Source organism: Microcaecilia unicolor, chromosome 8 (assembly GCF_901765095.1).
Source record: "Microcaecilia unicolor chromosome 8, aMicUni1.1, whole genome shotgun sequence".
Taxonomy (NCBI): Eukaryota; Metazoa; Chordata; class Amphibia; order Gymnophiona; family Siphonopidae; genus Microcaecilia; species Microcaecilia unicolor.
The window spans coordinates 127,867,238-127,882,238 of NC_044038.1; positions in this window are offsets into that span (position 1 = coordinate 127,867,238).

Here is a 15,001-nt window from a genome sequence, read left to right on the forward strand (position 1 = left end):
ATCAAGTGATTCAGTGATTTGCTGGATTAAAGGAGGAAAACATGAGGCTTCTTGGAAGTCATTGAGCTGGCATCACATAATTTGCAAGATGGCTGATTCCTGCAGGAACTCCATATTTTATGCCAAAAGTAATCAGGAGTTATAGGACAGACTGGAAAATAGAATTAGGTTTCGGATTATGCTGACAGTAAACTCTAACAAGGCAAGCATAATTTTATTATAAACTAAATTAGTATTGATCTGACTCTTTCCCATTAATTGCTGCACCAGTTAATATTTGTAATCATTGATGAGCATGTGCAATTGGACTTTAGACACTGGAAATATGTTATCATGTTTACATAATTGATTTCTTTGTGGAGTCTTTTACTTCCAATCTATAATTTTCATTTGATAAATCTGCAACCCAGAATTCTTATTGGATTACTCTTCTGGATAATCTTCAGTTTGATGCTTATAGCAAAATAAAGTATATTCTTTTTCATTTGATTTTACAGTTGCAAAAATATAATATTTGCTTAACTTATAAAATAGGGTTAGATTCTAACAATAGAAAAATGTGAGTGAGAGAGGTGGAAAGAGAAAAAGATAGAGAATGATGGATGGAAAAAAACAACAACAATTGGGTGGAGAAAAAGGGAGAGAGTAAAGATAGAGAGAGATAGACAGAGGGAGAAAGATCAGTTTGTCCCATGTGATTTTGCTCTCCAGGATATGAATAAGAGCTGAATATTAGCCTCTCTCAATATCTCCAGTCATGGAAAAAGAACTTTGGCTGCTATTTGGGCTTTTTCCAAACTCTACAAAAGATATCAACTGGGACCCATTAAAAGTAATTGGAACAAGTAGAAGGTAGAGACTTGGGAGCCAGGTGTTTGTGGCTGCAGCAGAGACAGGAGAAAGAGCCAGTGAGAGTCGGGCACAGTGGGACCAACTTGAGACAGGCCTCTCGATGTCAGTGGGGGTCTTTGCTGGATCATCATATCAGAGTGCTGTGCCTATGGTGCGTGGCTGCAGGGGCAAGACCAAAGGGGCAAGCCTCTCTGGAGCCCATAGAAGGCCAGAAAATCTAGTTCTTTTGTACTCCTGGATGTTCCTCTTGTCTTCAAATTTCTGTCTGTACTCTTTATTTTGATTTATGGGGAAGTAACTGTTGGCCCTATGGATAGACACATTCAGCCTGCTATTACAACAAGGAATTCTGAGTTTTGTGTGTCAACATCTACCTTGACCTTGGGAGTGTCTTTAAGCCCTAGGGCTCCCTTAACCTCACCCATACCTATGTCTTCCTTTCTAGTCTCCAAGAACAGGTTTCCCAAGATGGTTCCTGCTTCTGTTGGGGTGTTGGGAACCGGAGAAGGTTCAGCTGGGACTCCTCTAATTTTTGGAGCTATTTGCAATATACCTGTATCAGTCCCACATTCAGTGGCTGAATTTGTCAATGATGGAAAGTTCCCTCTGATTTATCTTTGGCTTTGTAGAGGCTATGCTGAAAAACTCTCAATTGTGTGATTACACGGAGCAAGTTTCACAGACTTTGCAAAACCTTGATCTTAGAACTGTTGATTGTGATAAACAGCTGGGGTCCTTAGAGCCTAAAGTTAATATACTGCAGGTAACAAGAACAACAGATATTAGGGATAGCTTATTTCTTTATCATAAATGTGAACAGTTAGAGCCCTGTTTACTAAGCCACACTAGAGGCGCACTAATGTTTTCAGCGCACATTAAGCATTAGCATGCGCTATGTAGATGCCCATAATATTCCTATGGGCGTCTACATGGTTAGCGTGTGCTAATTTTTAGCACATGCTAAAAATGCTAGCACACCTTAGTAAACAGAGCCCTTAGAAAATTATTACAATTTGAGGTTATTAAATTTTCTTGTCACTAGATTGTTATCACCTGAGATATTGCTCCGGAAATATCTAAAGGAAGTTTTGTTAATTGCTAATGTGGATTTAGTAGTTTTTTTTTTTTTTCAAATTTGTATTATTTACCTCAGACATTTGAAGAGGAGGCAATAGATGCATTAGAAAATGTTTCTGAATTTGATTTAACAAAATTTCTAGAGACTTCTCAGGATGAGTTTACCCAACACTCCATCTTTTGGGTTTTTTTTTCTTTCTGAAAATGATAAACTTCTTGTACTTCTTACTTATTTAAAAAAAAAAAAAAAAAGAAAAATTATATTGTGGCCAGAAATTCTAAGCTTCTGGCCACAATATAATTTTCTCTTTCCTGATGTAGTAAGGTCTACACAGGAGAGAGGCAAGAATTTTTTTGACTTGAAGTCACATCAGCTTGCAGTTGGAGGAGCTACTTTTTTGTTTGAAGTTTCACTGCTAATGTTTAACTACACTTCATGTGGTTAATTATGTGTTTATGGATTCACCTCAGTTACAACGATTTATTATAGAAAAATAGGCCTTTAACAATAGACCTTAGGTTAGGGTTAGATGTAATTTAGGGACTGTTAAGCAGCACTGAGTATCAGTGGCGTAGCCAGACAACCAATTTTGGGTGGGCCTAAGCACAAAGTGGGTGGGCACAAAATTTTCTCTCTCCCCCAGCACTTCCCCAACTCAAAATATAAATACTTTAGCTGATGAGGATCCCCAATGTCTGTCAGCAGGGGTCCTCCACTAGAGATGGCCAGAACTCCTCTCCGCCAAGCCCAGCAGGCAGCAGCAATTCCTCGAGCCACTGATGCCAGCACCCCATACATGCTTAGTTGTCAGTGGCTCCAGGATGCTGCCCCCATCTGCCAAGCTCGGTGGAAGGCAGCTCTGGCCAGCTTCGGAAGAGATCCCCAGCTGGTAGAGCTTGGGGATCCCCACTAGCTATAGCAAGGGTCAGGGCTGCTGTTAACCATGCTGGTGACCAGGGCAGAAAATAAAGAAGCCCCTCCCCAATTCCCTCTCCTCTCTAATCTTTTCATCTGCCGTTACAGTCACACTGACAGACCCTCACAAATTACAGAACAAGGGATCACAAATTAAAAATAAAAATATATAGACAAAATTGAACTGGGAACCTCAGCATGCACTGCAACACTGGAGAAAAAAAAAAAAAAGCTCATTTCCTTTTCTACTTAACACAATAAAAAGACATCCACTATGCACATTTCCCAAAGCTAACATATTCCATTTAAAACATTCAAAATAAAGTGATTTTTCTACCTTTATTGTCTGGACATTTTATTTTTCCATCATGTTGGTTCCAATTTCTCTTTCCCGCTTTCCTGTCTTCTGCTAATTCTTCAAGCGGCTGTCCATTTGTCTTTTTTTCTCCTGTCATTTAATTTCCTCACTGCACCTGCCTCTAAAATATTGATCTTTCCTTTCTTTCTTTCTTTTCTGCTTCTGTACACTCAAATTTCATCCTCTTTCTAAATCTTTTCCTTCAGATATCTATCACATTTCCATTTCCTTTCACCCACTAGCTCTCCCATCCCCCATCTCTCTCCTTCCCAGCCTATCATTCCTTTCCATCTTCAATCTATGCACTATTTCTACCTCTGTAATCACTGTTCTTTCATTTATTTCCTTGCCATCTCCACTCCCTGGGCCTCTCCCCCATGCTTTCCACCATTCCCAGTGTCTCCCTCCCTCCACCCTTCCAGCCCAGCATCTGTTCCCTCTTTCTCATAGCCTGATATCTCCCTATCCCTTTTACCACCAGCATTTTCCTGTCCCATCTCTCTCCCCTCTCCTCCTCCATTGTTCAGCATTTTGCCCTTTCTCTTCCCTACCATCCATTGCCCATCTTCTCTCCCTGGATCCATCTTCCCTCTTTCTCCCCTCCCCCGCTTGTGCATCTCTCCTTTCCTCTCCTCCACCTTCATGTCCAACTTTTCTCCCTCTCCCTGCCTTGAGCCCCTGGTCTAACATCTCACAACCCCCCCCCCCCCGCCCCACCACGCCACACAGCATCTCTCCATATTTCCTTCCCCTCACCTCAATGCCATGTTCAACATTTCCCCTCTCTTCTCTCCCTCCTTTTCTTCCACTTCCATGTCCAACACTTTTTTTTTCTCTCTGGTCCTTTACCACTCCTATGCAGCCTTTCCCTCCCTCTCCCCATCCCATCCCACCCCCATCCAACAATTCTCCCTCTCTTTCCCCTTGCAGCATCTCTCCATCCCTCCCCCCACATTGAACAATTATTCCTCGACCCCATCTAGCACTACCCTGTCTCACTCCCTACCCTCATCCCAAGTGCTCCTGTCTCTCCTTCTCTCCTTGATCCCTCAAGAAAACCTGCCAGCATGGTGTAGGTTTATTTCTCTCCCTCCCTCCTCCCACCCGCTGACATGCTGCACATTTTTCCCCTTCCCCCCCCCCCCCCCAGCCAACCACTGCAGTTTTTGCTCTCTCCCACCTCCCAGCCACCCGTGACCCGCCAGTGCGCTGCAGGGCTTCTTTCCCCTCACTCCCCTTCCATCTCCATCCAACGGCGATCTAACTCTGTCTGCAGCAGTGCAGGGGAGCCGAGCCGCTACGTGCCTCCTTCCGGCTGGCTTCACATTCTCCGACCCGTCCGAACTCTCTGAAGAGGAGGCGGGGCCAGCGCCGCGGCGGAAGAAGCATATTTTGTAGCAGCGTGCAGCTAACACACAGCTGCCTGACGACGCGGATGACGGGAGGGAGCAGGGAGGGAACAAAACCTGCGTGCCGGCGGGTGGCTGGGAGGAGGGAAAGCGGAAGTGACGGTAAGAAGCAGCAAGGGAAACGTCGCGGTTTGGGCTTGAGGTGCACCGTTGCTGGGCGGGCCTGAGCCCAAAGTGGGTGGGCCCAGGCCTATCCAGGCCCACCCGTGGCTATGCCCCTGCTGAGTATACTGTATTTGTATTTTGATTTGTTTTTGTTTCATTTTGATTGGAATTGTATACTATCAAATTCTATAAATGAAGCCTTAAAAATTGGCACCGAAAAACCATACGCTTAGTGCAATTCTATAAACTATGCCTAAAGATAAGTGTAGTTTATCGAATATGCTCATGCACCGTTCTTGCAACTAAAATTTAGGCGCACCCATTTTGGCCACCTAAAACCAAACCAGGTTTAAAATCCTGCACCTAACTTAGGTGCAGAATGGGTATATTCCATAATAGTGTGCACAGTTTTTTTGGAAATGCTCACAACTCGCCTATTCCATGCCCATGGTCACGCCCCCTTTTCAGCTGTGTGTATTAAAATTTATATGCAGCATGTAATAGAATACGCCAAGAAAATTGTGGACGTAAATTCTACTTAAAGCCAATTAGTGCCATTAATTGGTTAAGTACCAATTATCGGCACTGATTGACTTGTTAATTAAGTTATGTGCGCAATTTGGCCGTGTGGCCAAATAAGCATGCACAACTTAAGGCGCCATTTATAGGGCTTGATGTGGACAAGTATGTGCTCCCCTTGATGTGGGCTTCAATATATTAGTTTTCTTATATTAATTATTTCTTATTAGTTTCTATTTGAAGCACATTAATCAAAATAAAGCTTTTTTTTTTTTTTTTTAAAGGTAAAGACCTTCTATTCTTTCCATTGCCTTGCTTCTTGCCCACAGTTAGTGACTAATTGTTTCTTATAGACTTGTAAGAAGCCTTATTTCATGAAACTTTGCCCACTTAAAATTGTCCCTTCTGCAGTTCATCCCACCTATAACCTACCTGGTTTGGTGAGCAAAATGCTCCAAAAAATAAAGGCGGCATTGGATAAACTTACCTCCCAAAACTTTAATAAAGAAGTAAAGAATATTCGTGACATTCATATGTTCATAACAGTGCAATGACCACATCAGTACCGGGGTCGCGTTCAGTGGCATCTTTTTAACAAAATTCCTATGGAGCTTGCTTGAAATGACATCCCTTTGATACACAGATAATTATTAGCATATTGAGAAATGTAGTCTTAATGCCAAGCAGTGAGTTACTACTCAATCTTCATTTAATCCATTAGGAGAATCTGAATTTATTTGGAAGATCCAATGTCGTTCACATTATCCCCTTGAATGTTTTGGTACACTGCTTCTGTGCTGTTCTAGGCAAAGTATAGAATAGCTTCAACAGCCAGCTTAAACCATCCCCAAGTAGAAGCTTTATCAGTAGACTCTCAGTTCTTCATTGTAGTACTCATAATAAACAAAGAAAATCCAACTTACAGTTCAGTTGCTTAGAAGATAATTGTTGCCTTCTGCAAACAGAGTCTGTATCTTGCCACTCCAGAGGCAAGGAGTTGGCCAGAACCTCAGCCCAGCTGAGAGGGAAGGTGTAACACTCAAAGGAGAATAAGGGGGAGAAACTATGGCCTGCATTAGAAACCAGCTTTCTAAAAAGGAAAATTATACTTTTTGGCACAGCTATGCTGCTAACTTATAAAGGAGAGATGTCTAACTGCACTGGCCGTCCATCTCGTCTCCTGGAAGCATGTGGAGGAGTGATATAGCTTAATATTGACACTGCTTGAAGTTAATACTGTTGACGTTGACGCTGCTTAATAACGTTACCGCTTGATGATAAGTCCGCGTAGTTTGGACACCGTCTGAAACTACACTTATTCAATGTTAATGCTCATGCTGCTTGATGTTGACAATGCCTAATGCTAACACTGCTTAATGCTCATACAAATTTTCATTCATTACTACCCTAAGGCACAAACAAACACCACGATCCACAACCAACATGGACACCAACAAACTGCTCATGATAATCTACTTCCTTCCCCTAATTTATCACGCATGGACCACTCCCAACATCAACAACAATATACCCACAGCACACAAATCCTACAGACAACCCTTTCATAACCCACCAGACCACATGCATAACAACCAACTAAAAGGAAAAACAAATACAGACGGAAATAACCAACAGAAAGGGAAGAAAGAACACCACAAAACTAAATACCAAGAAAACAGGCAATTAATAAAAATTAACACATCAACGTCCCAAACCAAACCTCAAAACTCAATCCTAATGGGATACGTAAAAGCCAGATCAGTAGTAAATAAAACAGAGATGATAACGGATTGGATCACTACAGACAATCTTGATCTCCTATTCATCACTGAAAACTGGATCCATGACCAAAAAGACCCCATAATCTTAGATTTATGCCCACCAGGATACAAAATTACCCACTGGACAAGAAACGGAAAAAGAGGGGGAGGAATAGCCATAATATACAAATCCGAATTCACCATCACAACCACAGCTGAATCCATTCTGCTGCAACTTGAAATCGCCTTGATCAGAATCAATCACCCAAATTTGCAAGAACACCTCAACGCAATCCTACTCTATAGACCGCCAGGCAATTGGCAAGATGCCCAAACACACTTCATGGACTTCATCTCGAACACTTGTGTCTCTACCTCAAACTTTATCAAAATCAGAGATATCAACCTACACCTTGAAGATCTTACCTCAACAAACACCCAAGAATGCACAGAATTCCTACAACTGTGGGATCTTCATGGACCAAACACGCAACCAACTCACACTAAAGGACACACACTAGATATTATCTCACACAAATTCGACCCTGACTCCAACCTTATACTAACAGACACAAAATGGACACCCGCACCGTGGTCAGATCACTATAAAGCACACATCTCCCTCCAATGGCGAATGAAAGACTCACTTAATAAACAAGAACGAAAAACATATTTCACGAGAGGAAAAATAGACCCGGTAACATTCTGGCAACAGATCTACCACAACGGACGGACAATAAAGGCAGACACAAACCAATTCCTCCTAGAATGGGACGATAGATGCAGATCAATATTAGACAATATTGCCCCAATTCAAACCAGAACCTCCCACAGAAAGAGATCATCACCCATGGGCGTAGACTGGGGGGGGGGCGAGGGGGGCAATGCCCCCCCCCCAAACGACGAGGCGCCGCCGCGCCAGTAGTTTAAAAAAAAAATCAAGCAGGCACGCGCTCCTCTCTGTCCGCTTGGCTTCCCTGCCCTCTCTGTCTGCGTCCCGCCTTCCTCTGACGTCATTTCCTTTCGGGCTGGACGCAGACAGAGAAGGCAGGGAAGCCAAGCGGACGGAGAGGAGTGTGTCCGTCTACCCCTCTCTCTTCCTCCCTCCCTCCGGCGCAGGCAGCAGTCTTTTCCAGCGTTCCTGGCAGTGGTAGCGTTGTACACGCTGCCTTTGGCTCTGCCCCGAAGCCTTCTCTTCAAGTTCCTGTTCCCGCATAGGTGGGAACAGGAACTTGAAGAGAAGGCTTCCGGGGCAGACCGAAGGCAGCGTGTACATCGCTACCGCTGCCAGGAATGCTGGAAAAGACTGCTGCCTGCACCGGAGGGAGGGAGGGAGGAAGAGAGGGGGTAGACGGAGTCACGATCTTGGACCTCGCGCGGGGGGAGGGGAGGGCAGCAGATGGAAGATGGATGGGACTGGGAGGGTAGGGGAGCAGAGGGAAGGAACAAGAGATGGTTGGGACTGGGAGGGGTGGGGAGCAGAGGGAAGGAGCAAGAGATGGATGGGACTGGGAGCGTTGGGAGCAGAGGGAAGGACCAGGAGATAGATTGGACTGGGAGGGGTGGGGAGCAGAGGGAAGGAGCAAGAGATGGATGGGACTGGGAGCGTTGGGAGCAGAGGGAAGGACCAGGAGATGGATTGGACTGGGAGGGGTGGGGAGCAAAGGGAAGGACCAGGAGATGGATGGGATTGGGACAGGTCAGGCACAGCAGAGGGAAGGAGCAGAAGATGGATGGGACGGAGGGATAGTGAGCAGAGGGAAGGAACAGAAGATGGATGGGACTGGGAGGGGTGGGGAGCAAAGGGAAGGAGCAAGAGATGGATGGGACTCGGAGGGTGGGGAGCAGAGGGAAGCCTACTGGAAAGAAGACACTGCATAAAACAGAAGACACTGGGACCAAAGCGAATAGAAAAACTAAATGATCAGACAACAAAGGTAGATACAAGTATTTTATTCAGAATTTATTAATTGAAATATGTCAGCTTTTTGAAATGTGCATCTGTGATATTTTGCCTGTAAATTTCAATTCCTTCCTCCATATTAGCATATTCATTTGCATATGTATATATGCAAATGAATATGCTAATAAGCTCCACCCATCCTTTGCCCCCCCCAAATGAAACAGTCAAACTACGCCTATGTCATCACCATGGTTCAACGAAGAATTTAAAAAACTCAAAACACAAGTTAGAAGATTAGAACGAGTATGGAACAAAAAGAAAGATGACCCCACACTTAATGCCTGGAAACAACTCCAAAGAAAATATAAATATACCATAAGACAAACCAAAAGATTATATTACAAAACTGAAATTGGACCAAACTACAGGGACACACATAAACTCTTCCAACTTGTGAATAAACTGCTAGACACCACACCAGTCACAACCAACAACAAAGATATACCAGGAGCAGACAATCTCGTGAAATACTTCAAGGAGAAAATCGTACAATTACGACTTAAAATACCTGTCGGCACCATTGGCTAAGCCGTACTCCTTGACTGCCTAGACCCAAACCCTGGTGTATACCCAGCAGACAGAACCTGGACCAACTTCGAGATACTATCGGAAGACCCCATCACCCAAACGCTCAAAAGATTCGCCAGATCTCATTGCAAGTTAGACATATGCCCAAACAACCTTATGACATCTGCCCCTCAACAATTTATAACTGACCTAACAACCCACTTAAACTATATGTTACAAAATGGACTCTTTCCGAAGGAGAAAGGAAACATTTTACTCACCCCCATACCCAAAGATGCAAAGAAAAGTGCTACTGAACTAACCAACTATAGACCAGTGGCATCTATCCCCTTAATAACCAAACTAACGGAAGGGATAGTGACCAAACAACTCACAAACTATTAAAACAAATTCTTAGTACTACACGATTCCCAGTCAGGATTTCGGTCTAACCACAGCACTGAAACAGTACTAGTTACAATTATAACAAAATTCAAACAAATGATTGTAAATGGCAAGAACATACTACTGTTACAATTTGACATATCCAGCGCCTTTGACATGGTTGACCACGGAATACTACTACATATACTCGAATACTTTGGAATTGGAGGCAACATTCTCAATTGGTTCAAGGGGTTCCTAACCACACGTTCATACCAAGTGACATCTAATTCAACTACATCAGCCATATGGACACCTGAATGTGGAGTTCCACAGGGTTCCCCCCTCTCACCGACCTTATTCAACTTAATGATGATACCCTTGGCCAAACTACTATCAAACCAAAACCTTAATCCATACATATACGCAGATGACGTAACGATCTACATCCCATTCAAACAAGATTTAAAGGAAATAGCCAATGATATCTACCAAAGCCTACATATTATGCATTCATGGGCGGATGCATTCCACTTGAAACTCAATGCAGAACAAACCCAATGCCTAATACTCATGTCTCTACATAATATGAACAAATTCACTACCATCAACACACCAAAACTGAATCTTCCAATTTCGGATACCTTAAAAATTCTAGGAATCACCATTGACCGGCATTTAACACTTGAAAATCACGCGAAAAACACAACCAAGAAGATGTTCCACTCAATGTGGAAATTAAAAAGAGTAAGACCTTTCTTCTCAAGATCCGTCTTCCGAAACCTGGTACAATCAATGGTACTTAGTCATCTAGACTACTGCAATGCACTATATGCTGGCTGCAAAGAGCAAATAATCAAGAAACTTCAGACAGCCCAGAACACTGCAGCTAGACTCATATTCGGCAAAACAAAATTTGAAAGTGCTAAACCCCTCTGAGAAAAGTTACACTGGCTCCCACTTAAAGAACGCATCACATTCAAAATATGCACCCTAGTTCACAAACCTGCTTATAATCGAAAGAGAAAAACGCCTATATTGCGACCCAAATCGGGAGATGGGCGTCTTTCTCCCGTGCGCGCCCAAATCGGTATAATCGAAGCCGATTTTGGGCATTTTCAACTGCAATCCGTCGCGGAAACGGGTAAAGTTGACAGGGGCGTGTCGGAGGCGTGGTGAAGGTGGAACTGGGGCATGGTTATCGGCCAAGGAGAGATGGGTGTCTTTAGCTGATAATTGAAAAAAAAGGCGTTTTGACCGCGATTTTGTGTCACTTTTTGGACCCTTTTTTTCACGAACAAGTCCCAAAAAAGTGCCCCAACTGCGCAGATGACCACCGGAGGGAATCGGGGATGACCTCCCCGGACTCCCCCAGTGGTCACTGACCCCCTCCCACAAAAAAAACCCTACTTTAAAAACTTTTTTTCCAGCCTCTATGCCAGCCTCAAATGCCGTACCCACCTCTATGACAGCAGAATTTGTTCTATCCTTTGACAGCCTTTCCCTGGTTCTGATGTGGCTCTCGGGTGAGTGTGACACCTTTTCTGTTATGCGCACTGCAGAGTCACATCAGCAATGCATTGTGGTGGGTGTAGGGTATTGGGCTCCGTGATTCCACTAGCTTGTGTCAAATGCTCACGATGTTGGTAGTTGGTAGGCTATACTTCCATGGTGCTTTTCCCCCTGCTTACTGGGTCAGAGTGTGCCCTGTTTTGTTTCCGGTAGTCCATGAGGTAGTGGCCATTTTTGTAAGCCAGTTGTAGATCCCTTTCACGTGTTAGCCACGTTACAGAACTTAGTTCTTACCTTGAATGTGGCTGAAAGAGGGCATTGTACAGCATTCTGCCAGCTCTGACCTACTGCTAATCTCAGTACCAGCGAGACTCGTTGCCAGTGGGGCACAACCTCTGATCTGCAGTTAACTGTGAGTAAGCGTGCTTATTCCAATAAAGGACGTTTTTGGAGAGATTAGTTTTGAGGTGTCAACTGGTGTGCCAATGTTATATAGCAGCAACAAGTCCTAGAGGCCTGCATGTATGCAGGTCCCTGGAGCACTTTTAGTGGGTACCGCAGTGCACTTCAGCCAGGTGGACCCAGGCCCATCCCCCTCCTACCTGTAACACTTGTGCTGGTAAATGGGAGGTCTCCAAAACCCACTGTACCCACATGTAGGTGCCCCCTTCACCCCTAAGAGCTATGGTAGTGTTGTACATTTGTGGGTAGTGGGTTTTGGGGGAGGGGGTTTGGGTGCTCAGCACCCGTGGTAAGGGAGCTATGCATGTGGGAGCTGTTTCTGAAGTCCACCGCACTGACCTCTAGGGTGCCCAGTTGGTGTCCTGGCATATCAGGGGGGCCAGTGTACTACGAATCCTGGCCCCTCCCATGACCAAATGGCTTGGATTAGGACGTTTTTGAGCTGGGCGTTTTTAGTTTCCATTATCGCTAAATAAAACAAACGCCCAGCTGAAAAACGTCCATTTTTTCGAAAATACAGTCTGTCCTGCCTCTTCACGTACCCGTTTTCAGACATAGATGCCTATGGAGATAGGCGTTCGCGTTCGATTATGCCCCTCAAAATCATTCACGGAGATGCCCTGGCCTACATGTCAGACCTAATAGACTTACCACCCAGGAATGCCAAAAAAACATCCCGCACACTCCTTAATCTTCACTTCCCCAACTGTAAAGGTCTAAAATACAAACTAATGCATGCGTCAACCTTTTCCTACCTGAGCACACAATTCTTAAACGCGCTGCCACAAAACTTGAAAACGATTTATGAACTAACTTCCGTAGACTACTGAAGACCCATCTCTTTAACAAGGCGTACCATAAAGATCAACAAATATGAAATCCTCCGCACTTATCCAGAATTGTCTTATAATATTTGCTGTTATACTATTATCATGCTTTACCACTATCATGTTACCCAAGATCCTTCTGTTATACTAAATGTCTAATTCCTTTTGTATTTCCACTATTCATAATGTATTGTAAGCCACATTGAGCCTGCAAAAAGGTGGGAAAATGTGGGATACAAATGCAATAAATAAATAAATAAATGGGGAATAACTTGGGGAAATGGTGAAAAATCTTATGTAAATACAGTAGATTATGGAGAGATCAGCCCCCTAGAACAGCTGCTGATCTGTGAGGGTGAAACCACAGCACTCGTTATCCACCTTGGTTTATTAAAGATCTTGTAGAAAAGAGGAGGGTATTAAGAGGGGTGGAGAGTAAATGGTGAAAGGGTAAGGATGAAGAGAAGAGAGAATGTGATATAATATAAAAAGAATAAAAGAAGGTGATGGCAGGATGAAAGGTTATTACACCAAGCAAATTCAAATAGTTCTATCTAAGCCCCATCAGCTGTTTAAAACAGTTTAGGAGTTCCTTCATGTGACCCAAGGGGGGGTATAAGGACCAAGTGCACAAGACCTGGCAGAATGTTGCAGGGGTAAAGTAAAGGGGATTTTGAAAGCCGAGGAACAAGAAAGGGTAGTAAAATGGCAACAATTTGCTGAGATGTCGAGCTGCCCTCTTGATAGATATTTCTCAGCAATGGTTAAGATAATGCAGAATATACTTGGATGTTTTTTTTAAATGGAATGTAGTATACTATTTGAAAGATTTGTTCTGGCTCCCTTCAAGAATGCCAGTGTGAGACCAGAACTCAAAAAAAAAAAAAGTACACTGGCTTTTTATTTCACTTGGATTTAATCTTCAATTTGTCAGATTTAAGTATGATCGTAGAACAGCTGATACACTTGCTTGGAAAAAATGAGATAACTCGTACATCTTCACTGACATATCTCTTGCCCCAGACATAGCCTGGAAACCTTCTTGCTTTCTACCTATGACCCTGTGGAAGACTAGAGGATGGTGATTAGGTATTTTGTATGTTATTCATTTCATAGATTCTCTGCAGCCCTTGGTGCTGTAGCTTATGAACTGTTACTGGAGAGACTGGTGGATATAGGAACTGAAGGAAAGGTTTTAGCTGTTCCTAATGGAGTGTACTTTACAGATTAAATATCATGGTGAAGTTTGAAACTGGTACTTCCTTATTAGAGGAATGCTACAACGTTCCACATTATCACCAATCTCATTTACCAGCTGTATGGCTCCTATGTGTAAATTTGTTTGAATACTAAATATTGATTTTAGGATCTGTGTGGATCTGTCCTTTTTGGTTCCACAAGATTGGCAGCATTCTTTTCTGGTAGATGGATTTTTGGAGGTTGTGGGGTGATTTAGCAATTAGTGCTCAGAAGATAGAAACAATGACTATCTCTCTACAATTTACAGCCCTCCGGCTAATATTGTACTTGCTAGGATGGTGGTGATATTTAGCAGTTGGCCTACATTCATATATTATGCTGGCTGCCAACACATTTTGCTCAGTTTTCCTTAAATTGCATCAATTGTAGTGTTTAAAGTCTTTTTAAGAATGGTGAAGATTTTTGACAGGTTATTTAGGTCATGGAGCTGCCAACCTTTGATGATTATAACCCATTAAATGATGACCTCCCAAATGATATTTTTAGGTTGATCCAGCTGGTACAGAATGCATCAGCACAGGTGTGGGCAATTCTTTAAAGGCTACCAAGAATTAGACAACATGATATAGTGGTCTAAATGCTAATTCTATAATGAAATCTAGGTGCCCAGATTACAAGATAGAATACAAGTGCAAGTCAGAGAAGTCCCGGTGAGACCTCTTAAGGATTTATTTAATAGATCTTTAGAGATGAGAGAGGTTCCGCGGGATTGGAGACGAGCTGATATGGTCCCTCTTTACAAAAGCGGAGACAGAGAAGAAGTGAAAAACTACAGGCTCGTAGGCCTCATGTTAGTGGTAGGAAAAATAATTGAGTCGCTGCTGAAGGAAAAGACAGTTGACTTTTTAGAAGCCAATGGGTTACAGGATCTGAGGCAACATGGATTTATCAAAGCAAAATCCTGCCAAATGAATATGACTTCTTCGACTGGGTGACCAAAGAAGTGGATGAAGGATGTGTGATAGATAGATGTGATCTACTTGGATTTCAGCAAAACCATTGATACGGTCCCTCACAAAAGACTTCGTGAATAAGCTGAGAGGGCTGAACTTAGGAACCAAAGCGGTGAACTGGATTGGAAACTAGTTGA